The sequence below is a fragment of the Cervus canadensis genome, chromosome 32, assembly GCF_019320065.1.
Source record: "Cervus canadensis isolate Bull #8, Minnesota chromosome 32, ASM1932006v1, whole genome shotgun sequence".
Taxonomy (NCBI): domain Eukaryota; kingdom Metazoa; phylum Chordata; class Mammalia; order Artiodactyla; family Cervidae; genus Cervus; species Cervus canadensis.
In genome coordinates, this window is record NC_057417.1 from 33,707,201 (window position 1) to 33,731,857 (window position 24,657).

General features: G+C 49.6%; 1 long non-coding RNA gene across 1 annotated transcript; it reads left to right on the forward strand.

The window, feature by feature from the left end:
* The first annotated feature begins 7,493 nt into the window (after nt 1-7,493).
* Nucleotides 7,494-8,483, forward strand: LOC122433038. Its single transcript, XR_006267005.1, has 3 exons — nt 7,494-7,616; nt 7,734-7,828; nt 8,302-8,483. It is a non-coding gene; the product is annotated as an uncharacterized LOC122433038 (long non-coding RNA).
* Nucleotides 8,484-24,657: the final 16,174 nt, after the last annotated feature.

A 24,657-nucleotide genomic window follows, 5' to 3' on the forward strand; every position in this document is an offset into this window, starting at 1 on the left:
GTTGAAAAAGAAAAGATTCTCAGGGACTTTGAGACAGTGAAAAAGGATAAATATTCATAGCTTCTGAGTCCCAAAAGAAGAAAAAGTGGGACTGAAAAAGTATCCAAAGAAATAACGGCTGAAAACTCCCCAAATTTGGAGAAAGACAATAAACTATAGATTCAAAAGGCTGACTAACCTCAAGTAGGATAAGAGTAAAGAAATACACAGAAAATTACACATCTGCAAATTAAGACAAAGAAAAAATATTAAAAACATTGAGAAACAACACATTACTTACATGGGACATCAATTTGAATGATAGCAGATTTCTCATCTCAAACTATGGAAGCAGAAAGTTTTTCAACATTTTTCAAGTGCTATAGAAAGAGCTGTCAACTGCGAGTTCTATACTTGGTAAAAAATATCCTTCAGAAACCAAGGAAAAGAGAGAGATTCTCGGATGAAAGCAAACCAAGAGAATTTATTGTTGGCAAACATATCCTTAAAGATTAGGTAAAAGAAGTGGTATAAACAGAAGCTTTTTAAAATAGAACTTCTGTTTCTTTACTGAGAATTTCTATTTTTTCATTTGTTTCAAGAAAGCTTGGTACTTCAGAAAGGAAAAAAAAAGAAGTTTGTAATGTGTAGAAATAGGGATAAATATAACAGACTATACTTCTCTTGAGTATCTTAAATTGTATTTAATAACTGAAGCATACACATATTATACATACGTGTGTGTATACATAACATATATATATATAATTTTTTTAATGAGGCAGTAATAGAGACCTAAGTGAAAGTAAGCTTACATTTTACCCAAGTGGTAAAGCATCAATACCAGCAGACTGCAAAAAGTTGTGTTTATATAGTGGAATCCCTATAAAAATCAATAATTCTACACAATCTCTCCCAGAAAATAGAAGAGAAAGTAACACTTTAAGCTTATTTTATGAGGCTAATGTGGCTGGATGGCATCACCGACTCGATGGACATGAGTTTCAGTAAACTCCGGGAGTTGATGATGGACAGGGAGGCCGGGCATGCTGCGATTTATGGGGTCGCAAAGAGTCGGACAAGACCGAGCGACTGAACTGAACTGAATATTACCCTGACACCAAAACTAGATAAAGGTAGGTAAAAGAAAGAAAAATACAAGCCAGTCTCTCTCATGTATTTCGATTTAAAAATCATCAACAAAAATTTTAGCAAATTGATTTCAATAATATGTAAAAAAGAAGTTTATACTATAACAAAATGGAATTTTATTCTAGGATGCAAGTCTGGTTCAATATTCAAAAGTCAATGTAATCTCCCATACCGACAAGCTAAGGAAGAAAAATCATATGATCTTAACAATTTATGCAAAAAAACCCCACTACATTTGGCAAAATCCAAGATGCACTCATTACAAAAGCTCTCTGGAAACTAGGACTAGAGGAACTTCCTCAACTTGATAAAAAGCATATACCAAAAACTTTCAGCTAACATTGTTTTTAATGGTAAAACACTAAATGTTTTCCCCCTAAGACTGGAAACAAAAGAAGGACATCTTCTCTCACCACTTTATTCAACATAGTACTAGAAGTTCTAGCCAGTACATATAAGGCAAGAAAAGGAAATGAAAGATTTATAGCTTGGATGAGAAGAAATGAAAATGTCACCATTTACAAAAGGCCTGATTGCCTATATAGAAAATTCTAAGGAGTCTACCAAAAAACTTGCAGAACTAATAAAGAGTTCAGCAATTTGTAGGGTGAAAGATCAACTTACAAAAATCGATCACATTTCAACATAATAACAATGAACTGTGAAAAGTGAAACTGAAAACATTGACAGTTGCTTCAAAGAAAATAAATACTTAGGTATAAATCTAACAAAACATGTACAGCATCTGTATCTTGAATGTTACAAAATACTAACAAAATAAGTAGAAAAAGACCTACATACATGGAGAAATATACCACATTCATAGTTAGAAGATTCAATATAGTGAAGATGTCAATTCTTCCCAAATTGATCTATAGGTTTAACACAAGTACCATCAAAATCCCAGCAAGATTATTTTACAGTTAAGATTATTCTAAAGTTTCTGGGGCAAAGCATAGGACTTCAAACAGCAAAAACATTCTTGAAAAAGATTAAACTGGGAGAAATTTTTCTAATATTGAGGCTTACTATACAGTTACCTCTGGAAATGGCAACCCACTGCAGTATCCCTGCCTGGGAAATCCATGGACAGAGGAGCCTGGCGGGCTACAGCCCACAGGGTCACAAAGAGTTGGACACGACTGAGCACACAAGCGTGAATATACAGTTACAGTGACCAAAGCAGTGTAATTCTGCCAGAGGGATTAGACACATAGGTCAGAGAACTCAAATAGAGAGCCAGAGACAGACTCACACAAATATTCAGCTGATTTTAGAAAAAAGAGGAAAAGCAACTCAATGGGAGAAGGGCAGTCCATTCAATAAACAGTACCAGAGCAACACTGCTGCTGCTCATTCGCTAAGTCGTGTCTGATTCTTTTGTGACCCCATGGGCTGTAGCCTGCCAGGTTCCTCTGTCCACAGGACTCTCCAGGCAAGAACAGTGGGGTGGGTTGCCCTTTCTGTTTCCAAGAGCAACTGGACGCCTGTAAATAACAACCACCACAAAACGAACCTCTATCTAAGCCTCACACTTTATACAAAATTAACTCAAAATGGCCCATGGACTTAAAATACAATTACAGTTAACGGTTAAACAATGCAGGGGCTTCCCTGGCGGCTCAGTGGTAAAGAAATCTCCTGCTAATGCAGGAGACACGGGTTCTATCCCTGGATTGGGAAGATCCCCCAGAGAAGGAAACAGCAATCCACTTCACTATTGTTGCCTGGGAAATCCCAGGGACAGAAGAGCCTGGTGAACTACAGTCCATGGGGTCGCAAAGAATTGGACACCACTGAAGTGACAGAGCATACACATTCAACAACGGAGGGTTGGGGCACCAGCCCTCCACCCAGTTGAAAATCCATGATAATTTACTGGTAGACAGCCCTTCATCCAGGAGTTACCTCCACATCCCCAGTTTCGTCATCCAAGGACTGAACCAACTGAGGATGTGCAGTCCTGTAGTCTTTACTATTGAAAAAAAATCTGCTTGTAAGTGGACCCATGCAGTTCAAACCTGTGCTATTCAAGGTGAGCTGTATACAATTCTTAGAATTCAAACAGGAGAAAGCCTTAACAATATAGGACTAGACAAAGAGTTTCTTGAAAGCACATTTAATAGAAGGAACATTTGGTTAATTGGATCTCATCAAAATTAAAAACTTTGCTCCATGAAAGACCCTGTTAAGAGGATGGAAAGACAAGCTATGGACAAGCGGAAAATATTTACAAACCACATATCTGACCAAGGACTTATGTCTAGAATATAAAAAAGATCTCACAAAATTCACAGTAAATAAACACTCCAATTAGAAAATTGGCAAAAAGCATGAACAAACATTTCACCACAGAGGACACACAGAAGGTAAATAAGAAATGGGGAAAGAGGCTCACCATCCTTAGCCAATAAGGAAACATAATTATAAAGTCACAATGACCTGTCACTACATGCCTATCCAATGGCTCAAATGAAAACCCGTGATAGGATCAAGTGCTGGTGAGGAGGTGGAGAAAATGAATCACACAGCGGGTGGGAACGCAAAACAGTGCAACCACTCTGGAAAGGAGTGCGGCAGACTCTTATAAAACTAAACACGTACTTATCATCCGACCCAGCTATTGTCCTCTTGGGCACTTATCCCAGGGAAATTAAAACTTATGTTCACACTAAAATCTATACAGGAATGGTCACAGCGGCTTATTCATAATAGCCCCAAATTGGAGACAACCCAAACGCCCTTCAAAGGGTGGGTGATTAAACAAATGGCAATGTGTCTATACCATGGAATACAACTCCGTTATAAAAGGAAAAAAAGAACAAACTATTGATACATATGATAACTTGGACAGATCTCAAGAGAATTGTGCTAAGTGCTAAAAGCGAAACCTCAAGAGATAACATAGCGTATGATTCCATTTTTATAACTCTCTTGAAATGATAAAATTAGAGGTGAGAACAGATTAGTGGTTGCCAGGGGCTTCCAGGGGAAGCGGGCAGGAGAGGTGGCTCTGGCTATAAAAAGGCAGCACTAGGGATTTTTTTTTTTTTAACCGCCGCGATGTTTGGCTTGTGGGATCCTAGTTCCCTGATCAGGGATTGAATCCGGGCCCTCTCAAGTGAGAGCGCGGGGTCCTAACCACTGGATTGCCAGAGAATTCCCATGAGAGGTCCTTTTGATGGAACTGTGTAGATGTGGCTGACAGTGGTCACACAATACACACAGTTATAAAACTGCGTGGAAGCGAATACACACATAAACACACGCATGTGGCACTGGCAACAATTTCCTGTTGGGATGTTGTAACAGTCACACAGGTTGGTCTCACTGGGGGAAAGTAACAGAAGGGTATAACAGCATTCTGCTTGCTTCCTACCACCATATGCATATTTACTATGGTCTCAAAGTTTTTACAGAAGGTCACACCTGCGTAATACACAGAGGGGACTCAAAGTTATGTCATTCGTCAATCCTGATGTTCGTGCTAAATGGAAGGCATGATTCTGGGTGAGCCAGGGGAAACAGCTGTTGCTGCTGCCAAGTCACTTCAGTCGTGTCCGACTCTGTGCAACCCCACAGACGGCAGCCCACCAGGGCTCCTCCGTCCATGGGGTTCTCCAGGCATGAACGCTGGAGTGGGGTGCCAGTGCCTTCTCCAGGGGGACACTGAGCTGGAAACAAAGCCCAGAACTTGTGCTCCAGCATCTTTCATGGGAAGGAGGAACTGGATTGGTGGGTAAGGAAGATCCTGCAGGCAACGGAGGGAGCCACCAAGACCGGGTGGGGCCAAACACACACGATCAGATGTTCCTGGAGGGAGGTGAGAAATGCCCAGTGGTGGCCCAGCCACCAAAGGCAGCGGGGTCAGACAAGGGGAGGTCCGCGATGCCGGAGGGTCCGAGGAAGCATCACAGAAGAGGCAGGACTGAACACGGTGTGAGTGTGGGCCTGACCCCTGACCCACTTCTAGAGACTAGATGAGAGCAAACGTGAAGGATGTCACTTCTGAGATGAGGATACAGAAGTCTGACTGACATCCTGATAACATGCTCTCTGTCTCTTTCTCTTTCTGACAAAGCCAGCTGCCAGGCTATGAAACTGCCCCATGGTGAAATTACACAACAAGAGCCTGGGGCCTGTCTCCAGCCAACAGCCCGAGAGGAACTGAATTCTACAGTAACAGGGAACTGAGCCTGGCAGCGGATTCTGCCCCTGGTCGATCCCGCTAAGACTCTGGTTCCACCTGACCCTGGGTGCAGCCGCAAGCCAGAGGACGCAGCTAAGCCGAGCCTTGGCTCCCGATCCACAGAAGCTATGAGTTCACACATGGGTGTGTTTTTGTGCTGCTTAGTTTGGGGGTGATTTGTTACATTTTCCAAGTGACTCAGTGGTGAAGAACCCACCTGCCAATGCAGGAAACACAGGTTCGATCCCTGGGTTGGGAAGATCCCCTGGAGGAGGAAATGGCAACCCATTCCAGTATTCTTGCCTAGAGAATCCTATGGACAGAGGAGCCTGGCGGGCTAAGGTCCATGGGGTCACAAAAGAGTTGGGCACAACTGAGCAACTAAACAACAACATGCAAAACAGTGTGGCCCAGGGTTAGCACTGAGGGCTCCCCTGGTAGCTCAGATGGTTAAGAATCTGCCTACAATGCAGGACACCTGGGTTCAATCCCTGGATCGGGAAGATTCTCTGGAGAATTCTCTGGAGCTGGAAATGGCAACCCACTCAGGTATTCTTGTCTGGGAAATCCCAAGGACAGAGGAGCTTGGTGGGCTACAGTCCATGGGATCGCAAAGAGTCGGACACGACCTAGCACGGTTTGTTACGCAGCGAGTGCTAACAGATAAGAGTAAGTGATGTCGTCATTATCCAGCGGGCGATAGCCAGGACTGCTGACACGACAGTGCCGGGTGGAGAGAGAGAGAGGAGGGCGTGCAAAACGTCAAGGGGCCCACATTTAGAATTCGCACCTTTTACTTCTGACAAATTCTACTGGCCAAGGCAAGTCCCGAGGATTCGGGGGCGGGGCAACTGACCTTTCTGTAGATGGCAAGAGCCTGGAAGTCACTGTGCAAAGAAGCATGGATACAATTTTGCAGACAATTGAAAAGCCCCCAGGGTCTGCAGGTGGATGTCAGAGCTGCTGTGACACCCACAAGGAGCACGGTCAGAGGTTACAGCAGGCTCAGAACTGGAGACTACAGTCTAGCGGGTGGGATGGGTGGGAACTAGCTACAGAGTACCCCCCCCCCCATGCTGCATGCTAAGGTGTTCAGTCGTGTCCAACTCTGCGACCGCCTGGACTATAGCCCGCCAGGCTCCTCTGTCCATGGAATTCTCCAGGCAAGAATACTGGAATGGGTTGCCATGCCCTCCTCCAGAGGATCTTCCCAACGCAGGGATCGAACCTACATCTCTTGCGGCTCCTGCATTGCAGGCGGGGTCTTTACTGCTGACTGCGAACCCTCCGCTCTCCCACGAGTCCGTTCCCCACTGTAGCGGGAAATGAGCTTTCAAATAGGCTGCCCTGGCACCCTCCACAGCTCCCCAGGCAGGCAGGACAAAGCCCTGCAACCATCACCAGGGTCTGGCCTTGGCTGGCCTGTCCAATCTTCTACCAGAACCTCCCACTCTCCACCCCTAAGCGGCCTGGACCCCTTGCGATGCGTTGGGGTCGCTCTCTGTGACCTTCCGCCGCACCTGGACTCCTGCCTCGGCCCCACGCACAGCAGCCTAATTTCCAAAGGCCAAAGCCTCACGGTTGTTGGAGAATTGCTGGAAAACGGCCGTGAATTCCCAGAACTGCCTGGGAACCAGTCTTTCCGCGCCACAAGAGGCAGCCTCTCACCAGGCCGGGGCACAAACACCCTGGCCCCTCACTCGGGATCCCTGCTGTTTCCCTCTGGTTTGGTCTCCAGACTCCACTGGGAAGTGTGCTCTGCAAGCCTGTCCCCGGCCACCCTGCAGCTCCTCACCCGTGACCCGTCTGGCCCAGGCAGCTGAGGCTGTGAGGAGACGTCTCTCACCTTCCCGGTGACAGCGTCCAGTGGCTCGGCGGACAGAACCGCCCCCTGAGTGGGCTCCCCGTCCATGCTGATGGCATGAGAAGCGCGCTCCGCCACACAGCAGGCCGCTTGCCGCTCCCAGCACGAAGGATGGAGACATTCAGGTCCTCCTGGCCCACGACGCACTTGCTTCCCGCGCCCTCCGCCCCCATTCTCCACGTGGAGAAGTCCCGGGCTCCTTCTCTGCCCGCAGTCCCACCGGCGAGTTAACCGGGCCCTGATCCACTTCCTGCCTCAGGGCGCTGAGAATATCCAGGGGCCTCGAGAACATCCGGGGACCTCGAGAACATCCGGGGAACCTCGAGAACATCGGGGGCCTCTGACCTGATCTCGCGGGAGGAGAGAAACGTGAACAGAGGCTGCACACGCGGGCCCAGCCGCGGCGGCGGTGCAATGGCGCCAGAAACTCTGGTAAAATCACGAAGCTCAGACTCAAGGCCAGGGGAAGGGGGTCAGGGTGGGGCAGAGGGGCAACCCAAGAAAGAGGTTGGCTGATGGGAGAAAGTCTTTGGTTCTCCGTCTCTGTAGGAATTGAGCAGTTTTAACTGTGCCGGACACAGCTTCCAGGCTGGACTGGGCTCCAGGCGAGGAGGCCGCGCCGTCCACACGTAGCACCACGCCCGGTGGGCGTCTCTCCTCCTTGCTGCCCTGTGAGAAAGGCGCTCTTGGAGGCCCTGCTTTCCTCTCCGGGGCTTTCTCCCCTCCGACGTCCCTTCCCTGACACCCCGCGGCTGCTTCACTTCCTCCCCTGCCCCAGAACCAGAGCTGGGCTTCTCCCCGCTCTCCTGATGCTCTCCCCCTGGGGTCCCCTCCCCCGGTGGTCCCCTGTCGCTCCCAGGATACAAACGTCTGCCCCCACAAACCCCAAGCTCCCCAAGTAAAGCCCACGAGCCAAGTTCACGGAGCTCAGAACTGAGCTCATCATGTAAGCCCCCGCCCCCGACCTCCCACCCCAGCTGCCTTTCCAGGTGCCCCACACTCTCCTGGCGCATTGGGGAGGAAGGTAGGAACGCCACCCCCCATTCCTCTCCAGGTGCTAGTAACTGTCTCATTCATTCACAAGTTTTCATTGAGAGTGTTCTCTGTGTTGGGCCAGGTCAGAAGACGCCGAGCAGGAAAAAAAACCATTACTATTCTCGGTGCTCACACAGAGGGAGCCAAGGAAAGAGTGTGTGCATTCCGGAGTTGACCAAGGGGCCTCATGAGTCTTGATACGTGTGGCTTCTGACAGACACCATCTCGGAGTCTGGGCGGTCCTCGGTTGGTTTCTGGGTAGTCAATGCCTCTCCGCACCATATGAGGGTGAATTTCCTTTCCGCTCGGCTTCCCAGAGGGCTGTAGACAAAATTGCAATTTAGATTCAATCAATAAATGTTTATTGAGAGTCTATTCTTTGCCTGCAGATCGTGGGCTTTGTGAGGACACAAAAGAAGATGCTGTGGGAGGAGCTTGCCATGGAAACGTCTCCCGTCTGCTCCGCGGTGTTTACCATGGCCAGGAAAACAAACAGCAACGGTTTTGCTGACAATGGAGGCAGAAAAGTGAGAAAACAAAACAAAAAAATTGTCCTTGGTCTCCACACAGGACAACGTTCCGACTGGGTGAGGCAGGTCTGATCTGAGGAAATCATATAGACTTCCCTTTCCTTCTCCAAACTTCTGCTTACTAAAATTCTACCATTAGAGATTTATTCCTCTGATTAAACTCTGCGTCCCTAGGACAGTTCTTATTTTTCCAAATGAAAATACTAATACTTCTATAAAAAGGACACATAATTTGACATGTGTGCCAATCTGGACCTGTGGGTTGTACTTGCCTGAAACATTGTGTTGAGAAAGACTTTGAGGCTTTATATGGCCGCCAATCCAAAGAATGTCTATTGATTAGTTATATCTGCCATAAATACAAGAAGGGAGGAGAGTATTTACTTTCCCTGTCTTAGGAGAGGAGGTTAAGTGACTTTTTTTGTCTCCTGCTGTAACCGGAGAGAACGTGCGTGCGTACATGCTAAGTCCCTTCAGTCGTGTCTGACTCTTTGGGACCCCAAGGACTGTAGCCCACCAGGCTCCTCTGTCCATGGGATTCTCCAGGCAAGAATACTGGAGTGGGTTGTCATTTCCTCCTCCAGGGGATCTTCCCAACTTAGTAATCTAACCCATGTCTCCTATGTCTCCTGGATTGGCAGGCAAGTTCTTTACCAATAGTGTCCCAAAAATCTGATGGTGGAGCCCCTGAAGGAGGGCCTTGAGACCCTAATCTCATCATTAGCTGTGACTGCGAATCTCATCATGTTACCCCCTGGTCTGTCCACGGCCCAGGCTTTCAGGACCTGCAGCAGGAAGTCCAGAGCCCTGCCCCTCCTCTCAGAGCCACCTCAGGTGTCAGCCCACCTGGGCTTTCAGCCTTGTCTTTGACCATATTCCTGGTCCTTTCCTGTTCCAGCTGCTCTGAACTCTTCCCCCCCAGCTTTTTGAGGTTTAATGACACACAGAGAAATATATATATATTTAGGTTGTACAGTGTGACTTTTAAAAAGTGTATAACGCAATTACTTAATACATGTGTACAATGTGATTACCGCAATCAAGTTAATATATCCATCACCTTACATAGTTACCATTTTGTCTGTGTTGAGGGAGGGGGTGAGAACATAAAATCTATTCTCTTAGCAACTTTCAAATATTATTAACTATACTTACCATGCTGCACATTAGAGACTTAGAATTTATTCATCTTGTAACTGGACGTCCGTACCCTTTGATCAACTTCTCCCATTTCTCATGTAACCACTGCTCTAGCCTCTGGTTCTATGACTTTTTCAAAGTGTGTGTGTGTGTGTGTGTGTGCTTAGTCGTGTCTGACTCTGCAACCCCATGGACTGTAGTCCACTAGGCTCTTCTGTCCATGGAATTCTCCCAGCAAGAATACTGGAGTGGGTTGCCATTTCCTTCATCAGGGGATCTTCCCAACCCAGGGATCACACCCACATCTCCTTTGTCTCCTGCATTGCTGACAGATTCTTTACCACTGAGACACACGTACATATAAGTGAGACCCTACTTTAATTGTCTTTGTCTGTCTGGCTTATTTCACTCAACACAGTGTGCTCTGGGCTCCTCCATGTTGTCACAGATGGCACAGTTTCTTTCTTAAAGGCTAAACAGTCTGCAATTTCTTTATCCATTTATCTGTTGCTGGACACTTACAGTGTTTCTGTGTCTTGGCTATGGTGTGAATAATGCTTCAACAAACGAGAGTGCAGGTATTTCTTCAAGGTACTAATTTCATTTCTTTTTGGTGTGTATTAATATACCCAGAACTGGATCATATGATGATTCTATTTTGAATTTTTTGAGGAACCTCCGTACTGTTTTCCATAATGACTGCACCAATTTGCATTCTTATCAACAGTGTACAAGGGTTCCCTTTTCTCCACATCCTTGCCAACATCTGTCATTTCTTGTCTTCATGATAATAGTCATCCTAACAGGTGTGAGGTGATATCTCACTGTGGTTTTGATTTGCATTTCCCTAATGATTAGTGATGTTGAGGATCTTTTCATATACCTCTTGAGCATCTTTTCATATACCTCTTGGCCATTTGTAGGTCTTTGGAAAAATATTCAGTTTCTTTGCCCATTTTTAAAGTAGTTATTTTTGCCCCACTGAACCCTTTGCAAAGCCCGGATATGCCTTTATCCACTTTTCCTAGACCGCCTAGAGCATCCATGCCCACTGTCTCTGCAGGGAAGCTCTTATGTAACTCCATCAAGACCCGACTCAAACACCGCTTCCTCTGAGAAGCCCTCCTTGAGTCCTCCATCTGAGGAGGATTCACTCCCTGAGTCCTCACTGTGGACCCATCCTCTGTCTGGGTCTGCCCAGCCTCTATCCTGGCCATCTTCACCCTACCCTTCGATGCATCTTACTTTCTCTTAAGACTGAGAGTTCCATTGAAGGCAGGGCTAGAGTTTGACCTCTGTGAGTCCAGACCCAGCACTGGGCCTGACACGCAGCTGATGTGCAGTGACCAGTGGTTGAATGTGCAGTGAGTGAGTGGATCAACATTTTAGATGTCACAGCGGTGTGAGACTCAGCTCCACAGCCAAGTTCCTGTGCTTCTCCTTGCGTTCCTACAACAGTGCACTAACCTAATATGGTACATCACCCCCAGATCTCCATGTCTCAACATAACCCGGTTAATTCCCTCCCACAAAGCCCAGCATGAGTTGTCTTTGTATTAACCATGTCCCTTGTTTACTGGTCTGACACTGTCACATCTTGAGGGGACTGCCCCTCCCAAGATTAGCTAGTTCCTAGAGACAGTAAACAACTCTCCTGTGGGCACACCTTTCCAGTGCAAACCAACTAACCCAGAGCCCATCCACCACCCTCCCCCTCCTCCACCGGCTCCCACCCTCTGGGCCACCGTCCACCTGCCCACTCCACCCTGGGCAGGTTCCACACAACCGGGGACGGGCACTGTGCCCCAGAGCCTGTGGGAAGGATCCAGACCAGCCAGTCCTCAGCTGCCCACCCCGCCTTGTCCACTCCTTCCGTGGAAACCTCAGTGAGGTCTCTGGTCTGCACTGACCCTCCCTCCCTCTGCCTCCAGCCACCCTGGGGTCTCCCCGCGTGGCCCTGCCTGGCATTGCGTGCCCCCTCCTCTTGGGAACTGTGAGTAACAAACAATCTTTCCGAGGGCGGTCGTCTCCTGATCTGCTGACCTTTCTGTACCTCAGATTTTCTATCAGTCTGTTTTAAAAGTCATCCATTCAGTGACTCTGCCACCCAGGGAGCTTCCCATACTGCTCTCCACTTCACCACGTGGCCCCTACATTCTGTAAAAGAGAGTGGGAACGTCTCATGCCAGCTCTCAACTACTCCTGCCCGGAAGTGCCTCATGCCGCCTCAGGTCGCCACCCATTGACCGGAAGCAGTCACACGGTGCCCCTGAGGCATGAGGGGAGTGACGGGAATCTGGGGGTGGGGGGATTGACCATCTGCACTTCAGGTCTTGACCCTCCTCTTCAAATTAAGAATGAATCAGCAACCTAAGGTCAGTATGTATTTAATAACGATGGCATGATATGATGGTAGAGTCCCCTTTGCCATGGATATGACCTAGTTTGTCACCAGAAAATATGGAAGCTGAAAGTTAAAAAAAGCAGAGACTGCAAGGAGATGAGGCCGAGAACTGACTGGGCCGTAAATGTGCTCGGGCATCAGGGCTGCAGTGAGATTAATGGGCCTAGGCCCCAAGTGCTCACCCGCTCTCACCTCTGTGGGCCAGCACAGATGGAGGCCGTCTGGGGACGGCTGGCTTAGGCTGGGATGTGGCCAAGGAGGAAACATGTGTCCAGCACCTCCCTCTCCTGCTAATATCCTCCGGGTGTGGTGTCTCTGGGGCCCAGATGTTCGCTCTCAGTGGTTGTGTTAAGCAACTGGACCGTCATCAGGCTCTCGAATATTCATGACCGGGAGGGGTCATCTGAGGAGAGGCGCTGAGAATCCTTGAAAGCACAGTCCTGAACGAGGTGATGATTTCACCACCACCCCCCCCTCCCCAGATATTAACTGCAGCTGCTCAGAGGTGGTAAAACGAACGAGATTTCATCTCTTCCTTGTCCCACACTCAGGGACACGGAGGCAGCACCCCGGATGGAGGAGGAGTCTGACGAGAAGAGAGCAGCTTTCCAGGAGGCTAGAGAGCAACCGGACGTGTGATTCAGGCTGTGCGTGTGGGCTCAGTCCCGGAGTCCTGGCTGACTCTGCAGCCCCGTGGGCTGTAACCCTCCAAGCTCCTCTGTCCGCGGGATTCTCAGGAAGGAATACTGGAGTGGGTTGCCGTTTCCTTCCCAAGGAGATCTTCCTAACCCAGGGGTCAAACTCGCATCTCCTGCTTGGCAGTCTCTTCAGCTCTGAGCCACCAGAAAAGCTGATGACTGTATTTGCTCCTCACACATGAAAGGCGGTTCCCATTTTACAAATGAGGATGCGGAGGAGATAGGAAACCAGCCTGGACTCACACAGGATTTGAGTGGGTGCCTGACCCAGTGCTCGTCCTCCTACACAGGCCCAGCCTGCAGCTCCGGGATCACTGAGAAGACGGCGTCCCCGTCCAGAGCCATCGCCCACCTGAGGGCTGGCCGTTCACAGAGAGCAATGGCTCTAACCTCGGGGAGGGTGCGCTCTGGAGGCTGGTGCCAGCTGCACATGGTTTCTGCAGAAAAACGCATGAACCCGCAGGCAGCCATGCGCCGGGGTTCCGCCCACGGGTTCAGGGTGTTCCTGGCTGTCCCAGACGGAAGTGCAGCTGGTGGGGTGCAAGCAGAGCGCTTTCTCCCCAGCCTGGTGTATTGCAGACACCGGCCAGGTGGTGCACTGACACCCGTGCTTAGAGAGCGGATGGCCAGTGTGACTTAAGGACGGGCCCCCAGGTGTGAAATCAGCCACACGTCTCGTGTGCTCTGCCTCCCCGTGTTAGAACCTGGCCTCACCTCTGCCCCATGAGCTGGGGGGAGGCTCCTGCCTTTGGCGTCTCACCCCCACGCCCTCCCCCAGCCTCAGAAGACGACCTTTCCTCCTCAGTGTATCAGGACCCCTTCTCTTCTCTTCCCCCAGACCCTCTCATGATCTCCATTCTACCACTTGGTCGTCAACGTCCTCGATTCAGAAAGCTGGCAAGGAAGGTGAGCTGCCAACCGCAGATGGGTCAGGACGTGGAAGACCCCCTTGGGTTTTAGCAAAGGGGCTTCTGCTTTCCATAAACAGGAGGAGAGAGGGCAGGGACCTGAAGGTGAAAGCAGTAGCACTGCCTGTGGTTACGTGGCCTCCCGTGTCTCACTTTCCCCATCTGTAAAACGGGTCAGTGTCAGTTCTAAGCTCAAGGTTGGTACACCTGCAAAGCAAGGAGAACAGTACGTGGAGCACAGGATTCATGACACAGACAGGAGCTGTACTCACTGCAGCCCCTGTGTCCACAGAAATCAGGTGATGGGGTCCTGGAGCTGCACGGGGATCTCCAGTAAGTAACCCCCTTGTTCCTGGGCTCTGAACAAGTCAGGTGAGACTAACGAGAGGGCAGAGCATCTCCCTTGTTCTCTGTGCCCCTGAAGTCCATCCCGCCACCGCCCAGGAGTGTGCAAGGGCCAGGAACCAGGACAAGGGGCGGGCAGTTCTCTGGCCCGTGGCCAGGCACTGCTCTCTGCTCCGTCCTGCCAGCCCCAGGCCTGCGTGGCTCCCATGGCCTGAGATGTGTCTGTACTGTACACTTGTGATCATCGAGTCAGCTCTGCCATCTGGTTAACCCCATCAGCGGAATCACCTATGTGGGCTTTGTATAGAAATGCAGTCTCTGTTGCCCTTGGGTGGTTTGTCCAAATCCAGCTCTTTAAGAGTCGCATCTACTTGGTTTGCTTGTGCTCAGTAAGCCAGGAACACAGGGAGAGGCCGGGGGCGTGCTCCCCACCAGGTCCCCAGGGCAGAGCATAGCGCTTGTACCCCGAGGATGGAAGGAAAAGGCCCCCCACCCCAGGGGAGCCCCTGGCACAAACACAGCAGCCGACGGGGCAGTTTCCCCAGCGCGGCCCTCGCGTGTGGCTGCAGTGGCCCCGGCGCCTCGCTGTCCCCCTGTGTCAGCAGGTGCCCCGAGAGTGCCGAGGTACCTGCCATCCCCGATGGCTTGGCTCAGCAGCCACCTCTGATTGGAAACATCTGAAGCCCGAAAGCCAATACTGAGGGCTTCATGGCCTCAGCTACCTCCAGTTTAGTTTTTCAGCAAGAGAAAAGAGTCTGTATTATTAATAAAATCAAGATTTGGGGAGAAAAAGCATTCTTCCAGCTGACTCCTCAGTTTAGTTCACTTCAGTTCAGTTGCTCTGTCATGTCCGACTCTTTGTGACCTCATGGACTGCAGCACGCCAGGCCTCCCTGTCCATCACCAACTCCTGGAGCCTGCTCAAATTCATGTCCACCGAGTCAGTGATGCCATCCAACCATCTTATCCTCTGTCATCCCCTTCTCCTCCCGCCTTCAGTCTTTCCCAGCATCAGGGTCTTTTCCAACATGTCAGTTCTCATCAGGTGGCCAAAGTACTGGAGTTTCAGCTTCAGCATCAGTCCTTCCAATGAACACCCAGGACTGATGATCTTTAGGATGGACTGGTTGGATCTCCTTGCAGTCCAAGGGACTCTCAAGAGTCTTCTCCAACGCTACAGTTCAAAAGCATCAATTCTTCAGTGCTCAGCTTTCTTTATAATCCAACTCTCACATCCATACATGACGAGTGGAGAAACCATAGCTGACTCCTGGCCTTACATAAATACAATCCACTCGAAGGAAAGCAACAGACTAGGAAAACTATTGTTAACACCCCTCACAGAAAGATTATGTTTAATCACATGTAAAGAGCTCCTACAAATCAAAAGCAAACAAAAATTACCCAGTGTTAAAAGGGGTGATGGGCATTGTCGAGCTGTGCTGGCCGCCTGCGGGGGTGGCCGCTCCTGCGTCCCCATCCCAGGGCCCCGGGCCTGCTCAGGTCACCACCTCCACGTGGACTTGTGCTTGGGGCAGGGCCCAGCCCTAGTGCCCTGGAATCTGGGCTGACCGTGGCCAGTCGCCCATAGACAGGACCGGTGAAGGGCAGGTGAAGTCACCTGTCCCATCTGCTGGGCGGGGGAGGGGGAGAGGAGGACAGGGGACTTCCAGGAAAGAGCTTCCTCAACCTCAAAAAAGAGACGCTGCCAAGACAGGCCCCCTTTCCTGCTTGCTATCACCGTGGTGAAGTTGTGAGACCTGAAGAGGCCGCAGAGGTCTTAGACCAGGAGGAGAGATGGCTAAAGACAACAACGACATCCCCAAGGTTGGCAAGGCAGGAAGATGGAACGAACCAGGGCCTCCCTGACGTCACTGGGCTGCAGAGTTCACCAACCCAGGAGATTTGTTTGTTTGTTTTTACTTAAAAAGTTGTTTCTAACTGTGATAAAGTGCATGTAACATAAAATGTACCATAGTTTTGAAGTGTATTGTTTTCAGCTGCACAGCTCAGCGGCATTAAGCACATTCAGGGTGTTGTGCAAGCCTCCCCTGCCTCATCTCCAGCACTTACTCATCTTCCCAGATTGAGACTCTGTCCCCGTTAAACACCAACTCCCCATCAACCCTCGCTGGCGACCTCTTCTGCTTTCTGTCTCTATGAATCCGACTCCTCCAGGGACCCCGTGTAAGTGGCATCACGCAGTATTTGTCCCATTGCAACAGGCGCATCTCATTTCACACGGCATCTTCTGGGTTCGCCCACATTGTAACATGTGTGAGAATTCTCTTCCTTTTTTAAGGTTGAATAACCTCCCACTGTTTGGACGGACCACACTGTTCATCCCATTCATTCGTCGGTGGACACGTGGGTTGTTTCTGCCTTTCGGCCACTGTGAATAATGCTGCTGTGAGCATGGGTGAACAAAGGTCTCTTTAAATCCTTGCTTCAGTTCTGGGTATAAACCCAGAAGTGGAGTTGCTGCGTCATATAGTGATTCTATGTGTTTTTGTTTTTTTTTTTTTTTTGAGAAAAAGACATACTGTTTTTCAAAGCAGCTGCACCATTTTGCATTCCCCCATCTCCAGCTCTTTTAATATAAGAAGATAAATTCCTTATCGCTCAAGCCAGTTGAGTCATGGTTTTCCGTTCCTTGCTCCCCAAAGCACCCTAATTACTACAGTTAGGAATAGGCACTTTTATAGATGAGATATGATTGGCCAATTAACATATGAAAACATGCTCAGCCTAAGTAGTTACATCAGGAAATGCAAATTGCAGTAGCTGATAGTTTGTGGCCATTAGACTGGTTAAGAGTAAAAAGATTGGTAATAGGTAACATCAGTTCCATACAACCAAACCTGTGGTCGTTCCAGTAGTCATGTATGGATGTGAGAGTTGGACCCTTAAGAAGACTGAGCACAGAAGAATTGATGCTTTCCAATTGTGCTGGAGAAAACTTGAGTGTCCCTTGGCCTGCAAGGAGATCCAACCAGTCAATCTTAAAGGAAATCAACCCTGAATATTCATTGGAAAGACTGATGCTGAAGCTCCAGTACTTGGGCCACCTGATGGGACGAGCCGACTCATTGAAAATGGCGCTGATTCTGGGAAAGATTGAGGGAGGAGAAGAGAGCGACAAAGAATGAGATGGGTGGATAGCATCCCTGACTCCATGGACATGAGTTTGAGCAAACTCCAGGAGATGGTGAAGGACAGGAAAGCCTGGTGTGCTGCAGTCCGTGGGGATGCAAAGAGTCAGACACAATTCAGCGACTGAACACCAACGAAGTCAGCGAGGCTGTGATGTATGAGCTCTTGCACGCAAGTGGAGGAAGTGGTCACTAGAAAACATTTGGGGAAGGCAATTCGGTGTCACTAAAACTTCTTTTTTTAATTTTCATTGGAGTGTATAATTGATTTAAAATGTGTTTTTTTGTGCAGCAAAGTGAATCAGTTATACATATACACGGATCCACTCTTTTTTAGATTCTTTTCCCACATGGGTAAATGCAGGGCATTGAGTAGACATCCCTGTGCTCAGCATCACTAAAAACTTTAGTGTACCTAACCTTAATCTCACAATGCCAAGTCAAGCTGTTTCATAGGAACGCCAGCACAAACACACAAAGAAGTAAGGAGAAAGCAGCTGATGGTTTGGAGCAATGGTAATAGGAAAAAATAGGGGAAACCTTCCAAACAGCTTCCAAGAACTTGGTTAAATAAACCGTGATGCAGTCACACTGTGGAAAACTATGTGGCTGTAGAAAGAATGAGTTTCACCACCAATTGCGCAAACAGGGAAAAACCTCCAAGACAATTGGTTTTGAAAGCCCAGTGAACATCAAGTCATAGAATAATGCAAATAACATAATTGCACTTACGTCAAACCTTATATCTGCATGTATGTACGTAAGCATGTTTGTACATACGCAAATTCGTGGAGAAAAGACCATGAAGGAACAGACTGCCGGGTTAACAATAGTTCCTCTGTAGAGAGAAAATGAGAGCTGGAAATGAGAAGAAACTTGAACTTCTCATTCTACATTCTGTTTGAAAACCATTTTTTACAGTGTTTCTGCACTGTGCTATTTCCTTAAAATGCAAGCCACTCATGTTCAAAATCAATATATAAAAGGGTTGTGTTATGGAAAGAAAGGCTTTCATTGTAAGAGAGGTGGTTCGCCTGCCCCCTACTCCTCCGACGCCTGACCCCATTTCACAGATGCGTGAATTTCCCTGCCAGTGAGGAAACGGCAGCAGCTCAGAGGCCAACCAAGGCAAGGCCAGGGCCTCCAATTTCTCATCCTGGGAGCCAGAGAAGCCTGAGCACAGAGCTGCTTTCTGCCTCTCCCAGGCCTCCACCTCCACAAACGTGAATCTTGCCCACCCACCCCAGTTTCTCCCCACCTGGTGTAGCCAGGAGCGCTGGCCTCAGTATGGAGCCGGCTGCCCCAGATCTGTGGGTTGCAGCTACCTCAGCCACGTGTCTGAGCCATGTTCCTGGCTGACGGCCTCGTTGCTGAAATCCACGTTCTCTCTGTCTGGTTTGCTTTCAGAGTCCCTGACAGCTCTGGGGGGCATCTTACCTTGTGGGAGGGGTGCTGAATTCAGAGAGTACCCTGGGCTTTGTTCACCTCTGTCTGGGGTCCTTAACCAAGAGTTCCACAGGTGCATGTCAGGAGGTTCGGGAACCTGGTACCAGGCAATCTCATGAATTTCATTTTATGTATTTCCATATCTTTCACAGCCCCTCCAGGGATGAGGCCCGGCCCTGCCAGTTTAGCAGCCGTGGACCTGGGCAGTGTCTCCTAACCTTTCAGGCTTCAGCTTCCTCGTCTGTGAAGTGGGGCTAGTGAGACCTGGCTGACAGAGTTGCTGCAGGAATGAACGCAGAGCGTTAAGTGGTGTGATGGAAGAGCCTGGAGCAAGGGGAAGGGACCCAGAGGAAGGAGTGACCTGACCCAGCCCAGGCATCCTGGAGGGCTTCTTGATGGAGGAGCAGAGCTGAGTTTTGAAGATAGCTAGTTACCACTGCTGTGTAAGTTTAAAAAAAAAACACCCCGCGTTGAAGTATATATTACCACGTGTGAAATGGGCAGCTGAGGGGAAGCTGGTGTGTGGCACAGGAAGCGCAACCGGCGCTCCGTGACAATGCGGGGCTGGGATGGGGTGGGACGTGGGAGGGAGGCTCCCGAGGGAGGAGACGTGTGTACACCTGTGACTGCTTCATGCGGATGTGCTGCAGAAATCAGCGCAACCTGGTAAAGCAGTTCTCCTCCAACTGGAAATAAATTAAAAGAGATAAGTTTAGAGAAGAAAAAAAAAGCGCAGCAAAACTTAGTAGCAGAAAAGAACCGTTTCCTTATGCTCATGGGTCCACGGGCCATCTCCGCTCATGTGTCTGTCACCTGGTGCTGGCTGTTGGCAGGGACCTTCCCGTCCTGCCGGCTGGAACACTCACCCAGGACCTCTCTGTGGTCTCTCTGCCCGGGCTAGTTGGGCTTCCTTAGAGTATGGCAGCTGAGTGCCAGGAGAGAGCCTCCCAAGAGAACCAAGAGGGAGCTTTATGACCTTTTAAACCTCACCTCAGAAGTCACATAGCATCACCTCTGCCAAGGTCATACCCTCCAGATTCAAGGGGATGGAATGTGGGCTCCAACTCTAGATGAAAGAACTCTAGATGTAAGGTCATGTGAAATGGGAGACATCATTGTCAACAATTTTTTGCAGAAGAGGATCTGTCACAAAGGCCAGAGCAAATAGGAAATATCTGTGCTAGACTAAGGGGAAAAGAATACATTTCCTGGACTGCCTGGGACTGTTGTGCAGGTCACGCACTGCAAAAAGGCACCTAGCTGAGAGGGCAGGTGGAGCTGAAGTCCATTCTACGTCCATTCACTGAGCTCTGTGTTCATGCACGTACGAAGCTGCGTCTGCTTAGGAAGGACAGACTCTTCCTTTTCAAAGGGTGTTGTCCACTTGCTCAGGCGAGCACCCACAGAGATGAGTGCACCCAGAGAGGGACACTTTTCTAATACCCACATGGAGCAGCGGGGGTCCTGGGGAAGGTGAGCAGGAGAGCTAGAGCCTGGAACAGGAGGGGGAGGAGGGAGGGGGCAAGGAGAAGGGAGAGGAAGGAGGGGAGGGGAGGGAGGGGAGTGGTGGGGGGCGGGAGGGGCCAAAGCTCACGGCTCAGGCTGAGACCAGGGTCCTTGCCCCTCTTTCATCATCCCCCACCCCTCCCCAAACACACACACCCAGGAAGTCATTTCCATCTCCCTTTCGCATCTTCTGCCAGGATTCTAGTTTGCTCTGCTCCCAAATCCAGCACACTTCAAGTTCACAAAGAAGCCCCAGTGGGTCAATATGACATGGAGAAAACCTTCAACTCAGAAGAGGTGCAGGAGGCAGGCCTTGGGCCAGACTCCAGGTGTCTTTGGGGATGCAGACTGTCCTGGAGAAAAGAAGAAAGAACCAGGACAAGAAGTCCCTCCTCAGAAGGTTTAGAAGAGCATCCTTCGGGGGCTGAGGTGCTGAAGCAGGAGGCAAGGACTCGTAGCCAGAGAGAGCAAACATCCCCTTGCTTAGCATTTAATCACTCCCCTCCCCCCAGTTTCCTTCTGTGGAGATGGGGCTATTTTGAAGAATGCTCAGCGCTAAAAAAAATAAAGCCAGAATCACATATCTGGGCTTCCGGAGAGACCACAGTAGGAAACGTGGAACGCAAAAGCTATTTATATGGTGAGGGAGCGTTTGGGCAAGAAGCTTACAACCAGCTTTTAGAATTAATTTAGCTCCTTGTCTGCTCCAAGGACATATGCTCCGCGTCTAGAATTATGACACCTCCAGTACCGTGCGTGTCTGTTTGATGTGGTCGGGCAGGATCGCAGGGCCTCCTGACGCTCAGACTCCGTGTGTTGGCGATGATCACACCTCCCTGTGTGTGCGAACACGGGCATCTACAGTCCTAGAGTCTTCGGAAACAGGTGGACATATGGCATACGTCTCAGGTTTTGGCAGTAGACACAGGATATAGACGGTGTGTGCTGTCCGGAGTGAGGCAGGGGGTGACCTGTGCTGTCCTGGCTGTCTCGATGCACACGACATGGTAGCTTCCCAGCCCAGAGGGGGTGTCCCCAGGTTGGCATCTGCACATCCTGGAGTCCGAGGTGGGGCCCCTGGAACCAAGGGAACAGGCACCCACCTGTTCCGTAACTGGCAGCTCTTGGCCGTTTTCACCTTCGAAGCACTAATAAAAAGGCAGCTGGTACATCTGGTGATGCAGAGCTAGAAAATCTGAATTAGCCAGAGACTCAGCCACTGCCCCAGCGGAGAGGCAGAGAGACAAGACTCACGGCAACAGATGTGGGGTCATAAGCAAGAACTCAAACCCTGTCCCAGAAGGAACTGGGGAAAGCCGTGATCGTCACCAACCAGGTGTGGACTCCACACTGTCCCCATAGTGCCCAGACCACACTCGGAAGCCCCCAGACCCATCCCTACTTTCCCTGGAAGAGCCAGAAACAAACTGCCTTCTGCCCTCAGCAAGTATTTATTTGGTGCTCCCTCAGGAGGTGTTCATACAAGAGAGACAGGAGAGCCACACGCCTGTCTTCACAGAGCTGACGTTCTCACGGGGTGATGTGGTTGTATTGTTGGCTCCGACTGCCATGACAAGAGACCACAGACTGAGCGGCTTAAACAACAGACATTCCTTTCTCACAGCTCTGAAGACTAGAAGTCCAAGGTCAAGGTGCCGTCAGGGTTGGTTTCTGGTGAAGCCTGTCTTCCTGGCTCGCAGATGGCTCCCTTCTCACTGTGTCCTCTGGGTGGCCTTTCCTCTAGACACCCAGAAAGAGAGAGATTTGGTGTCTCTTCCTTTTTTTATAAGGCTGCCACTCCTATTGGATCAGGGCCCCACCCTTATGACCTCATTTAACCTTGAGAGTGAAAGTATTAGTCACTCAGTCACGCCCAACTCTGTGACCCCAAGGACTGTAACCCACCAGGCTCCTCTGTCCATGGGATTCTCCAGGCAAGAATACTGAGTGGGTAGCCATTCCCTTTTCCAGGGGATCGTCCCATCCCACAGATCACACTGGGGTCTCCTGCTCTGCAAGCAGATTCTTTCCTGTCTGAGCCGCCAGGGAAGCCCAGTTTAACCTTAGTCACCTCCTTAAAGGCCTCATTTCCAGATATAGTCACACTGTGCATTGGGGCATCAAGATAAATTTTAGGAATGGACACAGTCTTGCTCATAAACGGGGAAGAGATGCACAGAAGAGTAAGTCCATACATCGGACGTTAGGAGGAAGCTGCCATGAGGAGAAAGGAGGCTGCCAAGGGGGGTGAGGAGGGTAGGGTGGGTTTGCAGATTGAGTGGCAGTGGCCAGCAGGGCCTTGGAGAGAAGTGACACTCAGATGGAACACGCCACTCGGCCTCACAGGGGCCCGGAGGGGCTGCAGGGGCCAGAGACACGTGCAGAGACACGTGCAGAGCACAGGTGCATGTCAGGAAGCAGAAGGGAGGCCGCCTGGCAGGGGAGGTGGGCACGGGGCCAAGTCGAGTTCAGAGAGGGCGGATGAGGTCAGACCAACTGGGAGGGACGGGTCATGGGGCCCCACAGAGCGTGGTGGAGGCCTGGCTTCAGAGCCAAGCAGCCACGTGACCTGACCTCCAGGTCAGGGTGGAGAATATTCTACATCAGGTTAAAGCAACATTTAAAAATTTTTTGAACTCTATGAATTGTTACAGGAAAACCAGTCTCTGATTTTCCAATTCCATCCCTGCAGAGAAAGCACAGAGTCATAGGTTGTTGTCATCTACTTGCTCAGTCATGTCCAACTCTTTGTGACCCCGTGGACTGCTGCACGCCAGGTTTCCCTGTCCTTAATTATCTCCCAGAGTTTGCCCAAGTTCCTGTCTATTGAGTCAGTGATGCCTTCCAACCATCTTCTCCTCTGTCACTCCCTTCTCCTCCTGCCTTCAATCTTTCACAGCATCAACGTCTTTTCCAATGGGTCAGTTCTTCGCATAGTTCCTCGCATCAGGTGGCCAAAGTATTGGAGCTTCAGCTTCAGCATTAGGAGAGTCAGGAGAATAGTCAGGAGACCCAGGTAGAAGCCCTCACTCTGTCATCGTGGACACATCACTTAAGTTGCCCTGCCTCAGTTTCCCCATCTGTCAAATGGAGAGAGTCTGGCAGCCCTCCCCCCCACCCCCTGCCACTAGTAACCAGCATGAGCTGAGATTACAAATGCAGGCATGCAAAGCTTTGACAGTAAAGATGCTCTTCAGCTCTGGAGAGGGGCTGGAGATGGGGGGGGGGGGTGGTCCCAGGAGCAAAACCAGCACTTCTTGCCCTTATAGCTTCCTTGATCGAGCCAGGGCAGGGTGTGTCGTTGTGGCTTTTGAGGTGACCCACATACGGCTGTGTCTTCAGTGTGAGCTGGGCTGCGAGGGTTGTCAGCCTCAACAGGAGAGGTCTCACAAGCAGGAGCAGTCTCTGCTTCTGGAGGGGGGAGGAATGGGCGTCAGGACAGGGTGATGACTGACTCTCCCTGAACCCTCTTTGTTCTGGTGGAATCTTTCCTTTCTGCCTCCAGTGTTCTTGCCTGGAAAAACCCGCGGACAGAGGAACCTGGTGGGCTAGAGTCCATGGGGTGGCAAAGAGCCGGACATGACTGAGCATGCACGCTCACAAGCAGGGTGACTTGTGTGGCGTTCTCACCATGGACCATCCCGTAAAGCCCCCTAGACCCCGCCCCCACCCCCTGAAGTTGCAACTTGCAAGAAATAGACTTTTTTCCTTTCCACTTAACAATCACAAAATTCATCTTCAAATTGTACAAACTGAAAATCAGCTCATGAACCAAGAATAATATTACCAACCGGAGCGTGCAAGAACTTAAAAAAAAAAAAAAGTTAGTTTAAAAAAATTAGGGGCACTTCCCTAGCAGTCCAGTGGTTAAGACTTTGCCTTCCAATGCAGAGGGTGCAGTTTTGATCCCTGGTCAGAGAGTCAGGATCCCATATGCCTGGCAGCCAAAAAACCAAAACATGAAGCAGAAGCAATATTGTAACAGATTCAATAAAGACTGTAAAAGTGGTCCACATTAAAAAAAAAAAAACTTTAAAAATATTAAAAACAAATAAATAAATTAGGTACTACTCGAAGAAAGGAAAGATTTCATCAGTACAAAGGGGGTTGAGGGAGAGGTCAGTCATCACCCTGTCCTGACACCCATTTCTCCCCCCCAGAAGCAGAGACTGTTACCGGAGCCGATGCTTCCTCCCACACCTGTAACTCTGTCTTGAGATATGTTTATACACACATGCAGGTATGTGATTCCTTTAATTCCAAAGTGGATATGACTCATACTTCCTTTGGCACCTCCATTTTTTTTTCA